Below are 14,824 nucleotides of genomic sequence, written 5' to 3' on the forward strand. Positions count from 1 at the left end.
AAACAGGTCCTATTTTGCAGTCTTCTCACCGACTACTGTGCCCTTATTAGAGGATGACATATCTTGTCTTGTCCTACTTTCATAGAAGCACACTGCTGAATAGTTCCTTTAAACTTTGTCCCTTTGCATCAGTTCTTCTAGGCACACTTGTCCCCATTTTTGAATGAACACGGCAGGGAGGTTGTTCCAAACATCTTGGAGAACCAACCACAGATCTTCTGTAGATGTCGCTTGGTCAAACCCTCTCATCTCTTCCTGTAATGCCAGATGGACTTGAGGCTGAGATCAGGGCTCTGTGAGGTCATATCATTCACTTCCACGACGTCTTGTTCTTCTTTCTGTTGAAGATAGTTCTTAATGACATTGGCTGTAGGTTTGGGGTCATTGTCCTACTGCAGAATAAATTTGGAGCCAATCAGAAGCCCTCATGATGGTATTACATGAGAGATAAGTGTTTGAATTTTTTAGCATTGAGGACATCAAGAAATGGTCAACATTAAGGAATGTAGATGCAGTGTTCTGCCAAGGAAACTTAGTGCAGCAGATGAAGGACACATCGTGTTTACTTCCCTTCAAAACAGAAAGATGTCCAGCAGTGCCATCAGTTCAGTACTGACAGCAACCAGTAGAACTCATCTGGACCAATCTACTTTTTGGAGAAGTCTGGTCGGAAGTGGTCTTCATGGAAGAATTGTGGCCAAAAGCCATACCTTCATCATGGAAACAAGGCCAAGTGACTCAATGTGGCATTAAATTATAAGAACTGGGTTGCAGAAAAATGGCAGCAAGTGTTCCGGACTGATGAGTCAAATGTGAAATATTTGGCTGTAATGGAAAGCAGTTTGTTCACAATAATTAGTGTCTGTGGAAACAGTGCAGGTTCCTACAAGTTTGGGGCTGCATTTCAGCAAATGGTTTTGGAAATATGATCATAAAGATAATTATCCATCATGTAATACCATCATGGAGGCATCTGATTGGCTGAACAAAAACCCCAAACATCCTGTAATGTCATTAAGAAACATCATCAGTGTAAAGACGAACAAGAAGTCCTAAAAGTGATGATATGGCCCCACAGAGCCTTGATCGTAAAATCAAGACAGAAGGGTTACACAAGTGACATCCTCTGAAGATCTGAGGCTGGTCCTCCAAGATGTTTAGAACAATCTTCCTGATGAGTTCCTACTTTGTACAAGTGACAAGTGTATCTAGAAGAACTGACGGAGGCAAAAAGTGGTCACCAAAAATTGGTTTCTCTTTTGTTCATTCGCTTTATATTTTGTTAATTGATAAACATAAACTAGGAACACTTCTATTTTTGAATCTTTCCATCCCTAGTTCAAACGATTTGCACAGAATCGTATTTTTAGTCGTTTAAAGATGTTACAAAGAAAAGTTATTTACGGTAAAGTTTTCATCCTTCTTCATTTTTTCGATCCAGATTGAAGGCTTTCAGTCCGCCGACTCCTAATATGGCTGTCTATTACTTTGCCGATCGCAGAGCCTTTAATGGACTAACAGGCTCGCCCCAAAATACATTGAAAATGTGCTCGCACAAAACAAACATCGCTGTTGTTGTTACTAACATACAAAAAAAGGCCACATTGGAAAGAGTCCAGAGACAAGTAACCAAATTAAAGTGCGGTATGTAAGCTCTCATAGGTATGCGGAGAGGAATTGCAACATTCATGGCTATTAATAAAGATATAGATCTTATCACTGATGGGCGACCCGCTGGGGGATTCTGTTTTACAGTTTTCCTCGGAGATTTCAGTTCTCTGATTCGCCTTGGGCATGGTAAATTACTTTAGAAATGTAATGTTTTATAAAAAAAATAAAAAAAAATGGTAAAAATGTTGACACAGAAAATAATTAAATATTAGATGTATTCTAACATATAGAAGTTGGATTCCTACCTTTTAGGGTTCAAGCACACATTGAGGATTTATCGTGGATTTTCTGTCCCGATTTGGATGGAGGAAAATCTGCAATGGATTACAGTATTCTGCAAAATGATGATCGATTATAAAAATACACAATCTGAAAATAATTTTTGTGCAGAAATTAATATGCGCTGTGGATTTTAAAATAATTCTTTTATTTGGATTTTCAACATTTCCATTGCATGGTGATAAATCCGCACCAAATTAGCAAAAAAAAATCGGCAAAATTATTTTTGGCAGTCCAAAGGGTAGCCAGCATTCACATCTTCTTAAAACAATCATTTTATTAATCCAGTAGTATAAACGACATAAAAAATGTTTCAACACAACAGCACAAAAAATGAAAAAGGCAGAAATTAAATATCGGCTGCACTCTCGAGTAACATGTTTCAGACCTGCAGATTCTTTTGCCAAGCCTTGACAAATGAACATGTAGGTCTGAAACATGTTGCTTGGGAGCGCAGCCGATATTTCTTTTTTGCCTTTTTAATTTTTGTGCTGTCGTGTTCAACCATTTTTTTGTGCCTTTTATACTACCAGATCAATAAAGCAATTCTTTCACAGTAAGAAGATGTGAGTGCCGGCTATCGTGTGGACTGTTGCTATTACTGGAGTATTTTGCCGTGCACCTGGACAGATGAGCTGATTGCTCCTTTTTCCGATGTTTTTCCTGGTACATGTAAATATACCCTTCCTGCGGATTTTGTTGCAAAAAATTCTGCAAACATTAATTTTTCCCATTCCTTTGAATAGGAAAACGCTGCAAAATCGGTGAAAAAATTGACAAGCTGTAGATTTGAAAAAAATGCTCTCAAAGTTCAAATCCGCAAGCAAAAAAATAAGATGCATGTGCATGAGATTTCAGAAATTTCATTAACTTTGCTGGTACTGTAAAACATTGCTTTTTCCGTGTGAAAAAGCCACAAAAACTCAACATTTGAGCAGGTCATTACGCAAATTTTTCAAAAATGTGTCCACCAATTTTTTTAACTAAAAATGGGCCATGATAATATAAGGATAAACCAAATTCTGACCTAGGGACTGCCGTCATTTTAAATACTACTGCCTGTGACCGATCAGTGGCCCTGGTGGTCACATGACTTCCGAGAAAGACGAGATTAGAAGGAGATTTTCATCTCGGATTGCATACATTTACTACATTCATCGCAGTCACATGACGGAACAAGAAACTAAGAGACTAATGCGAGACACAGGCAGCAGTGTCGAGGAATGGTGTGGGTCTGTTAGGTGAGTATATGAGTTTTTGGATTTTCAGACCACCATGGACCATTTTTATTCATTTAATTGATGGACAGCATGGGTAATTACAGAAAATGTGAGGCCGTCCAACCCAAGCCCAAAATGCTTAACTGACCCTTAAAATCCATAGGGTCTTCGAAAAAGGCCACCTCTGCAGTCAGGCTTCAAACTCCGGTCTAGGTTTCATGTTGGCAGGCAGTAGGAATGACTTATAACGAGACCACCATGGATTTTTGGATCTTTGTAGAACAAACAAGGGTGTACTTACCATATATGAGGACCATTAAATTGCTCTGGAGCACCATGCAGATGGTTGGCCTTACCTACGTTTTAATAGCCAGTAGGCCTCTTGGTCTTCATAGTTTTTAAGGTTGAAGGTAGACATTAGACAATATTGTAAGCCCATCAAGTTCAACCTCTAACCTACATGTTCAACCAGATGAAGAGGAAAAAACCCTGAAGTTTACAATGTAGAACACAAAGAAGTGAAAAATGGGAGGGGGCAGCAGGACCTCCTTGTTGTGAATGATTAGGAACATAGCAGTGTCAAACAGCAATTGAAAGTATCCTAATTTTTATCTTTTCTGTAGAACCTTTAATCTGTTTTGAACAAGTCAAGTCAGGACAAATATAACTTTTTGCCTAAGTTTAGTCAAAACTAGGGCTGAAATTTGGGTATTTGACGTACTAAAAATCTTTAGAGTTGACCTACTTCGTTCTTAGTAAATGATGGTCCATCAAGGTGATCCTGATCTTTACTTATGGCCTTTGGTTGTCTTGAATGGTCACTATTTGTAAACTTTAAATGCATCACAAGACGGAAAACAGGTTCACACGGTTAATCACAGAAGACCACGTGGCCACCTGTATTTTGGCTGTTTTTGATGAAGTTCAAAGAGTCCACCTAAACAAATGATCTTGGTCTTTTTTGGATAGTATGGGATAATATCACTTCTTTGCCAAGTTGATGTTAGATATTGGTTGAGTTATATCGATGACTTAATTTGCGAATATAGGATATCTTCTTTGCATCACCTGATTACTATCTCTAAAGTGGTCATCCAAGTACAACCTGGACTTTCTGGACCTGAGACAAGATTGACCTTGTTTGGTCTTAAAGCAATGGGTAATATAAATATACATAAAAAAATGTACGAGATCAATCACGTCTTCAAAGAGCATTCATCTCCAGTGTCTTTACTGCTTCTCTACTGGTACTGAATAGGAAAAAATCTCACCCATCTTGCCAATACTACTTAATGTTGGAGGTTGTCACCAATCTGGGTAATAAAGGGTACCCCGTAATGTACAATGAAATATCATAACTGTGAACGGGGGTTATGTATGGGGCAATATAGTCAACTTACAAGGGTAGGTCTGAAAAATATCAATGATGGCCAAGCCTTTCCTATTTTCAAAAGGGATGGACTATGGTGGCACCAGTGACACCAGGGTTAAGTTCTCGCCAACATATATTTACAGTGACTGCACATTTATGAGGCGATACTAGGGTGGTGTCTTCTTGAGTATGAAATGTTAGACTGAGCTCTAAGTAGTTACTCCAAAGTCACCTTCCAACGGTGTTGTCTTCTATTGGTCCTCATAAGGATTTGTGTAGTTGAGCACCACTGGAGGATTATTTTGCCCTCTTGTTATTCGTCCAACTAGTTTTCTTTATGTATTTTTTAATATATTTGAGACTACAAATATTTATTATATTTATGCTCCATTGAAGTTGATATATTCCATTAGCCATAAAATCACCGATATTGTGAAAATAGTGCATTTATTTCCCTTGTACTCACGTTTTTGAAGCACTGATCCTGGTGAAAGATGCAGCTACTTTTTTCAACTTGTGGGAGGTTCAGTTCTTCTTGTAAGAAAACTCTGTCCAGGCTGGATGAAGAGCATATTTTTGATCAAAGACTTTCACCATTCTCATTTTTTGATATAAAGTTTAAGATGGAAGAGGATCCATTATTTTTCTAAATAGAGAATAAAGCCATACAAGGGGAAGCAGGATACAGAACCTGCAGGTCCAGGATCAGTCATTTTACTTATACAATGCATGGGGAAGCAAGATATAGAACCTGCAGGTCCAGGATCAGTCATTTTACTTATACAATGCATGGGTAAGCAGGATATAGTACCTACTGATCATATAACAGTAATCTTACTCATACAATGCTTACAGAAGCAGGATATAGAACCTGCAGATCCTGATATAGTCATTTTACTCATACAATGAAAGGGGAAGCAGGATATAGAACCTGCAGTTCCAGGATCAGTGATTTTCCTCATACAATGCATGGGGAAGCAAGATACAGAACCTGCAGGTCCTGATATAGTCATTTTATTGATACAATGAATGGAGAAGCAGAATATAGAACCTGCAGGTCCTGATATAGTAATTTTACTCACGCAATGCTTACAGAAGCAGAATATAGAACCTGCAGGTCATGATATAGTCATTTTACTCATACAATGAATGAGGAAGCAGGATATAGAACTATAAAAAGATATTGGCTCAAGTAGAAGCCAAATGGATCGTGACATTAGACACCATGAGCCCTAGGGGTCTAAACAAATCTTTGTCTTTTTCATCCTTTTTGTGATCCACCTGGGGTAGTACCCTTCTGTGTGTATATATAATGCGTCTCTGTGATGCATGGAGCGTTCTTGCCATTCTCCCATACCCTTTGCTTGGGTGTTTCTTTTTGTTATTCATGTTTTTAACTGTTCTTTTAATATATTTTTTCTTTTACCTCTTTAATTATTGCAGCAGGACCTCTTTTTGTGATTTCTCTCATCCCTACTGGTCCCTGCATGACAGATTATTTATATGTTGGACTATCTCAAACTGCGGATTATACTATAATTATGGACATCTATGCAACCAGGCACCGGACCGATGTATATTATAATGGTGCAATCTTTTCTTGTCTGTTATGATATTATCTGTCGTTTTTGGATATATTTGTTACTGTTCTGGGCTAGATAATATATTGTACGCATTACCTCCAGGATAGATTTAAAGAAATGTCCTCTCCTCTTATAAATACATTTCGTTGATGTTTCAGTGGGTGTGCGCATGCGTGCTGCCACTTTGGATTCCCGGCGTACACCGCCGCGTCTCTTTGCCTCCCTCTCACGCACGGGGATTGCCTTTTCCCCTCCCCGCGCATGCGTAGTGATGCATGACGCTTCGGTGTATCTGCCAGGAGCTTGGATGAGCAGTGCGCTTGCGCCTTTTTAACCACTGCTATTGGCCATTGTTGTACCATGTGCTCCACCACATGACCATAAAAGGTCCTTGCAGCTGCATTTGTGCATTCCCTTTGAGAAAGCGGTGTATTAGACACGCGAAACGCACGTCAGGGCTATCCACACCTGGCCCAGGGTCCTTCAGCTTCTGTCTGTGGTAAGTCTATGTCCCTCTTTTGGTTCCATTCTGAACCTATGTATTTTGGTACCTATTTTGTGAGGGTTTGGCCTGCCGTTTCAACATATTATTGCACTAGGCACTTTACCTTACTGTATATGCACAGTCAGGCAGTTGCAATTGTTGGTCCCCTGGTTTCTCTGTTTTCCTCTTTGCATATGTTTTATTTCACACACTTGTGATGGTACTTTCTGGTAAATTTGGTTCACTTTGAAATTATTAATACAATATATTTTTAATCTATTATACCTGGTTGCTCCTCTTTCCTCCTTTCATATAGGATATAGAACTTGCAGGTCCTGATATAGTCATTTTCCTCATACAATGCATGGGGAAGCAGGATATTAAACCTATGGATCTTGTAACAGTAATTGTACTCATACAATGCTTACAGAAGCAGGATATAGAACCTGCAGGTCCTGATGTAGTCATTTTACTCATACAATGTATGGAAAAGCAGGCTGCAGAACTTGCAGGTCATGTAACAGTAATTGTACTCATATAATGCATGGGGAAGCAGGATATAGAACCTACAGGTCCTGATATAGTCATTTTACTCATACAATGCTTACAGAAGCAGGATATAGAACCTGCAGGTCCAGGATCAGTCATTTTCGTCATACAATGCATGGGCAAGCAGGATATAGAACCCGTAGGTCCTGATATAGTCATTTTACTCATACATTGCTTGGGGAAGCAGGATATAGAACCTGCAGATCTTGTAACAGTAATTTTACTCATACAATGCTTGGGGAAGCAGGATATAGAACCTGCAGGTCCTGATATAGTCATTTTGCTCATACAATGCATGGAAAAGCAGGCTGCAGAACCTGCAGGTCCTGTAACAGTCATTTTACTAATACAATGCATGTCATTAATAAGAGATTATCTTCTGTTGGACCTCCATGTCATAGCCCCAAGGTTTCTACAGCATCTGAGCCTGCTGGATGATTCTCTTGCTGTTATATTAGTCGGTTCCACCAGTTGTGTATCTATTGTCTTCTGTGATGCTCATTTTTTTTACAACTATTACAATATACCAGCGTAATCTTATGCATCTTTGTCATCATTATGTTTAGGCATGTCATCAAAATAATAATAAAAAAGAATGCATTTAATTACCTTTTCATCTAGTGTTCTAATAGAAGTTTCAGCTGCTTTTTCAATCTGTGAGTCAATTTGTTTCTAAAGGATGAACAGCTTAAATAGGATATCTACAGTGGCAGGTTTTGATTTATTCATTGTTTTTCTTTTTGGTAGAAGGTTTGAGAAAAAATATTATTTATTATCTCTCCGATGGATGCATAAAGCAATACCTGTAAGAAGCAGGCTGCAGAACCTGCAGGTCCTGTAATGGGAATTTTAGTCATGCTGCATTATGAGTGAATATAATAACCATGATGAACAAGGGAGTAGAGAAAAGTTGTGTAGGTCTGATGTTTGAAGACAGAAGTTGGGTTTGGAAACCCTGTTGAGGAATGTTACAGAAGATGCAGAACCAGTGAAGCTTTCAGGTCTATACTTGCCGATTCTGGAGAGACACATTTGCTTAAAGACGTTGCAAAAGTTCTTTTAAACAGCAACAGGTGTTATCATGGAAAACCCAGGGGCTTAATGTTAGACCTTCTAAAAGAAACAAGCGTGTTGCCAAACTTTTTATGATATTGGGGGAAAAGTCATTGTTCAAAGATGTACTGTCTCAGTCAAAACCCCAGAAGGACACCTTTCAAGAAGAAGTTTCTTGAACCCCCTCAATAACAATTAGTTTTTGAGTACAGGTCATCAGTAACCTGAAGACCACTAACCCCGTACACAATAAATATCTGTCGGTCAAAAGATTGCTTGATCTGCAGCTATCTCACCCATACATTGAGTTGACGCTCTTTCTCACTGTTGTGTATGAAAGAGCCATTGCCAGACTCCTCTGGGAGCGGATTATTTTGCCAGGAACAAAAGGATCAGCAGTCCAAAAATTGGGCATGGCTAGATCGTTCATCTGCTGGGGTCACGATACTCATTGAACTGTCAGCTAAGCCCCCAATATTGACCAACATTAGACTAAGACTTTAGAAAATTGCTACATTTTTGTGAAATTTTCTCTAGATCAACCTCCCTCCCCCAGTGAAATTTTGTGTATGCCTGAAATTTTGGCATAATTTTTGCATCATTTTAACGAAACATGCGACTTTTCGTTCTAACATATCACAAAATAGGTAAAGATAGAAATAAAGAGCATTATTGTTTTTCCGTGAATTCATGAACCACATACACGATTTTCAAGAAAATGTCAATGCATTCAATAGACAAAAAAAGAAAAGTGACTTTAAAAATGCTACTGTTGAACTGAGACTAAAGTGTTTTATCCTTTCTTTATTTTTCTTTACTTTTCCCCCAGTTAAGTCTAGGAAGAGACTCACAGTAGTCACTGGAAAAATACATACATGGAGATATGAATGAAGAATAGTAGTGGATTTACTATATTAAACAAGGGATTTCAGGCTTGGTGTCCCTTTAAGAAAAACTCATAAACATCAAATAAAACACCAAAATGCAACACAATACATAAAACATTTTATTTCAGGATTACATGAAACGTTTGTGCACAGCACATTTGTATAAAAAAATAGAAGCATAACCTTTTAGAAATACATGACTGGATATTTCTGCTTACCAAGAAATTTACAATCTTTGCCTGAAATCAGCACTACTCCAAAATGAGGTATATTTCATTGATAAGAACATTATCAGTTTTGTGTGCGCAAGAAATGTGGAATTCGGAAACAATAAATTAAGAGGTAAACACCGGATCGTTTCAAATGGGTGATTACAAATTGTACAAAATGTTTGACCCATGTTGTTGGTCTAAGACAGTATTTAAGATAATTCCTATTTTGGGGGAAAGCTCAGGAAGCCTGTGGGAATGCTCAATCTGACCCCTTCCCAATGTTCGGCCATATCAACATATACTTCCAACCTAAAGTAAGTGGATGCAGCTTTAGTTTACCCTCCAATCCCATCCTAAAGTAGAAGTCACCATGGATAAGGGTGAATAATGTACAGATTCACACCGCTTATGGAGAGAAATTATGAGACCAACTTAAATTGAGGTTTATTTCTTCTCGAGCCACAGTTTACCACAAGTCACACTGCACCATGAACCATCCTACATCACGAGACACTCTGTGCCATGAGAAATCCTACGAAAGAACAGATGATTGGCCTCGGGGAGACCAAAACATCCAACACCGCGGAGACACCATCACGTGTTTCTCAACGCAGTGATCCAGAACACTGCCCCCATCCCTTATGGGAAATATGCAAATGCATGTAGGATAGCTGCGGAGACACCATCACGTGTTTCTCAATGCAAGCAGTGAATAGCCAGACCTTTCCCCGGGAAGGAACAACCACGGGAAGGGCAGCATCCAATAAAGGAAAACATCCAATACAGGAAAACCACCTATGCCAAGCATGGTATCCATCCACAGACAGCTGTTTCGGGGTGTTTGCCCCTCATCAGTGTGGAGTAGGAATCTGGCTATTAGGAGCAGTGCCTAGTAAAAGGCTGTGAAAGAACAGATGATTGGCCTCGGGGAGACCAAAACATCCAACACTGCGGAGACACCATCACGTGTTTCTCAACGCAGTGATCCAGAACACTGCCCCCATCCCTTATGGGAAATATGCGAATATGAGAAATCCTACATCACGAGCGACTCTGCGCCAAGAGTAATCCTTCATCACGAGTCACTCTGCAACATGAGCAATCCAAATCACGAGTCACTCTACGCCAAGAGTAATCCTAAATCACAAGCACTGTGTCATGAGAAATCCTGCATCACGAGCCACTCTGTGCCATGAGCTATCCTACATCATGAGTGACTCTGCGCCAAGAGTAACCCTACATCATGAGCACTGTGCCATGAGCTATCCTACATCATGAGCCACTCTGCGCCAAGAGTAATCCTACGTCACGAGCCACTCTACACCAAGAGTAATCCTACATCACGAGCTCTGAGTCATGAGAAATCCTACATCACGAGCCACTCTGCGCCAAGAGTAATCCTACATCAAGAACCACTCTGTGCCATGAGCCATCCTACATCATGAGCCACTTCGCACCACGAGCCATCCTACATCACGAGCACTCAGTACCATCAGCTATCCTACATCACGAGCCACTCTATGCCATGAGTCATCCTACATCAAGAGACACTCTGCACATGAGCCATCCTACATCAAGAGCCGCTCTGCGCCATGAGACATCCTACATCATGAGCCACTCTGCATCATGAGCCATCCTACATCACAAGCCACTCTGCGCCATGAGTAATCCTACATCACAAGCCACTCTGCGCCATGAGTAATCCTACATCACGTGCCACTCTGCGCCATGAGTAATCCTACATCACGAGCAATCTGCGCCATGAGCCATCCTGCATCAGGAGTCACACTGCGCCATGAGCCATCCTACATCAGAAGTCACACTGCGCCATGAGCCATCCTGCATCAGGAGTCACACTGCTCCATGAGCCATCCTGCATCAGGAGTCACACTGCTCCATGAGCCATCCTGCATCAGGAGTCACACTGCGCCATGAGCCATCCTGCATCAGGAGTCACACTGCTCCATGAGCCATCCTGCATCAGGAGTCACACTGCGCCATGAGCCATCCTGCATCAGGAGTCACACTGCGCCATGAGCCATCCTACATCACGAGCCACTCTGCTCCATGAGCCATCCTGCATCAGGAGTCACACTGCGACATGAGCCATCCTACATCACGAGCCACTCTGCGCCATGAGTAATCCTACATCATGAGCCACTCTATGCCATGAGTAATCCTACATCACGAGCACTCTGCGCCATGAGCCATCCTACATCATGAGCCACTATGCGCCATGAGCAAATCCTAGCTCACGAGCCACTCTGCACTATGAGCCATCCTGCATCACAAGTCACACTGCACCACGAGCCTCTTTGTACCCACAACTGTGTTCATGACCTAGGTTTCATGAGTAGATTTGGCCAGGTTTTTCCACTATGAGATCTACTTTTGTAGTGTTTGAGTTAGGAGTTGTACGAGGGGGATCATCGACAGTCAAATAGTGTGAGAAGGACCCTTTTATGGATGCCTCATAATGGTGATCGTAGGGGCAGTTAATTCTGTGTTGAAGGCAGCAGGGAAACAGTCTGGTGAACAAACAGAAAAATTGAGAAATCTACAGGTAGATCGACATCTACTATTCAGCCATTGTTGCTCTACAGTATTATCTTTGAGTTTTCAGTAATGTTAACCAGGAAGTTATTCTCAGGACTATTGCTCAGTGGCCAGAGATTGCTGACATGGCCAATGGACCAGGTTCTATGAATTGATTTGCACCAACCACTACTATGTTCTATGGTATTGTTATGGACACTATGGTCCACAACTATGAACTGTGGTATTGTTATGGACAATATGGCCCGCTATGATTAGATATGGTATTGTTATGGACAATATGGCCCACTACTATGAGCTATGGTATTGTTATTGACAATATTGTCCACTACTGTAAGCTATGGTATTGTTATGGACACTATGCTCCACTAATATGACCTATGGCAAGGTTATGGACACTATGGTCAACTACTATGACCTATGGTATGGTTATGGATACTATGGTCCACTACTATGAGCTACAGTAAGGTTATAGACACTATGGTCCAATACTATGTAATTTTGGGAGAGAATTTAAAGGATGAACTTTCTTTCCATCCCCAATTTTTCATACATTACACCACTGTTCTTCAATGTTTAAAGGGGCCCCCGTTTATTGCAAACCTTTAATAGCGTTGGCCTTTTCCATATAGGCCAAAGACTGTTTTTTGGGTGCCCCCTAATCTCCGGGGCTTGGGGGCGATTGCAACCCTTGCCCTATTGTAATTACACCCCTGATTAGAATAAAGTAACCCAAAGGCAACAATAATACATTTTGATAAATGAGCAAGGCAAGTACCTCCTAAAAACATGGTTACATTCCCCGGCACCACACAACAATATAGTCAACCACAAGACCCTATGAACTGTTTGCTTGGTACAATTTTGTGTACCTTGCTCAAAAAGATAATTTTTAGACCTTATGATTCATGAGCACAATTGCTAATCATTGGTGATCTGCAGAAAATCTCAGCTGTTGAGTTTGGGGAAACCTGTGTAGTGATCCGAAACATGCACTACCTGGGAAATCCCTTTTGAATTAAAGTACACCCTTTTGTAAAACAAAAATAACCGATTCTCATCTCCCGCATTGGAGATTTTTTTATCAGTGTCAGTGCCATGTCTCCCCAAGCTCCCTTAACATTGTTATGCCAAGTGAGCCCTGCAGTCAATCACCGGCTCATGTGGAACGAGACCCAACACCGATTTCTCCACAACAGCAGCGGTAGAGCATCTCTTTTTTTACTCCGCAAAGGGAAATTCTTCATTTGTAACCTTCTTTAATATTATATCTCAGGAAAAGCATACTTGCCAACTTTCCGAGAAGAAATCATACTTAGCTGTACCCATTTTTACATGGTACCTGCCATCTATTGCTCTGTTACTCTCACTCCACAGCATTTCTAAGCCCCCTGAAAGCATTCTTGGATGGTTGGGCTCCATCTTCTGACATATCAAAGAATCCCAAATCACCCAAAAGAAATCTTTTGAAAGGTCTACAGCGCCCAGAAGTTTTTCCAACTCTTCCCGGATGCCACTTTTTCCGGGATCCTCCAAAACATTCACAACATTTTTTTATTTCTTGAATGTATCTCAACTAAAAAAAATAAACTTTCCTAACAGTCATAGAAAAAATCCTATTGTTATGTGTGTACAAGTTCTATATAGACTAATGTGCCTCCATGGTTACAGACTACAAACAAACCCTGTGTAGTCTGGGCAGCACATACGGTGGCCCAGTGGTTAGCACTGTTGCCAACGTTGGGGTCCTTGGTTGAAATCCCACCAAGGACAACATCTGCAAGGAGTTTGTATGTTCTCCCCGTGTTTGCGTGGGTTTCCTCTGGGTTCTCTGGTTTCCTCCCACTCTCCAAAGACATACTGATAGGGAATTTAGATTGTGAGCCCCAATGGGGACAGTTATGATGATGACAGTAAAGGGTATTAAAAAAATCAAAAAGAAGTGTCTATGTTGAAGGTAGGGGGTATTTGTACCTCTAGTAGAAGGAAAGGTTTCCTTAGAGGAGCATCTGATAAACACAACAGAGGAATTGGCTAATTATGGCTTTGATTCCCAGAAGTGAACTTGTTAATGCAAAGCTGACCTTTACAGTACGGTGTATATTTTTAGGCGGTCTAAAAATGATCGGCATAAATTGGGACAGGATCGCTGGAAAGTTCTCTAAGACGTCAGTTGAAGACTACGGGGGGGGGGTAGTTTCTTTTTCACTGAATGAGTTATAGTCATATAATGTATATAAAGAGAACTGTGAGTCAGAACTGACCTATTCCAGTATCACAGACAGAATTTTATTAGATCCAGAAACACATGGGCCACTTGCACATTGAACAAGTCTGTAGGAACCTGTTCACACCACCAGAAAACTTGAAGACACAAAAGAGCACACTGAGGTCAAAAATACTCTGTTGTAAAAAAAAAAAAAAATCACAGTAATCAGCAAGTGCTAGTCAAAAGATGTAAAGAAAACAGGGTATTTAGTTGATACGTTTTTTTGCAAAAAAATGTATACTAAGCTGCTCCACCAAATCGTCAAGGTATACCCTTATAGAGCAGTCCTAACTAATGTATAAAATCCCTATCTGATGTATTTAAAACCTGATCATCTGTATAGTACCTGTATAAGCAGGGTTCAGAGAAGGACTATCCATGTGGACATGCAGGATGGAACAGCTTAAATGCAAATGACCCACAGAGGAGTGGTGGACTCCCCAGTCTTGTAGAAACAAGAGAACAATTATAGAACCAGAAACACATGGGCCACTTGCACATTGAACAAGTCTGTAGGAACCTGTTCACACCACCAGAAAACTTGAAGACACAAAAGAGCACACTGAGGTCAAAAATACTCTGTTGTAAAAACTCTGTTGTTTTTTTTTTTTTTTTTACAACAGAGTATTTTTGACCTCAGTGTGCTCTTTTGTGTCTTCAAGTTTTCTGGTGGTGTGAACAGGTTCCTA

This window comes from Ranitomeya variabilis, chromosome 5 (genome assembly GCF_051348905.1).
Source record: "Ranitomeya variabilis isolate aRanVar5 chromosome 5, aRanVar5.hap1, whole genome shotgun sequence".
NCBI classification, from domain to species: Eukaryota; Metazoa; Chordata; class Amphibia; order Anura; family Dendrobatidae; genus Ranitomeya; species Ranitomeya variabilis.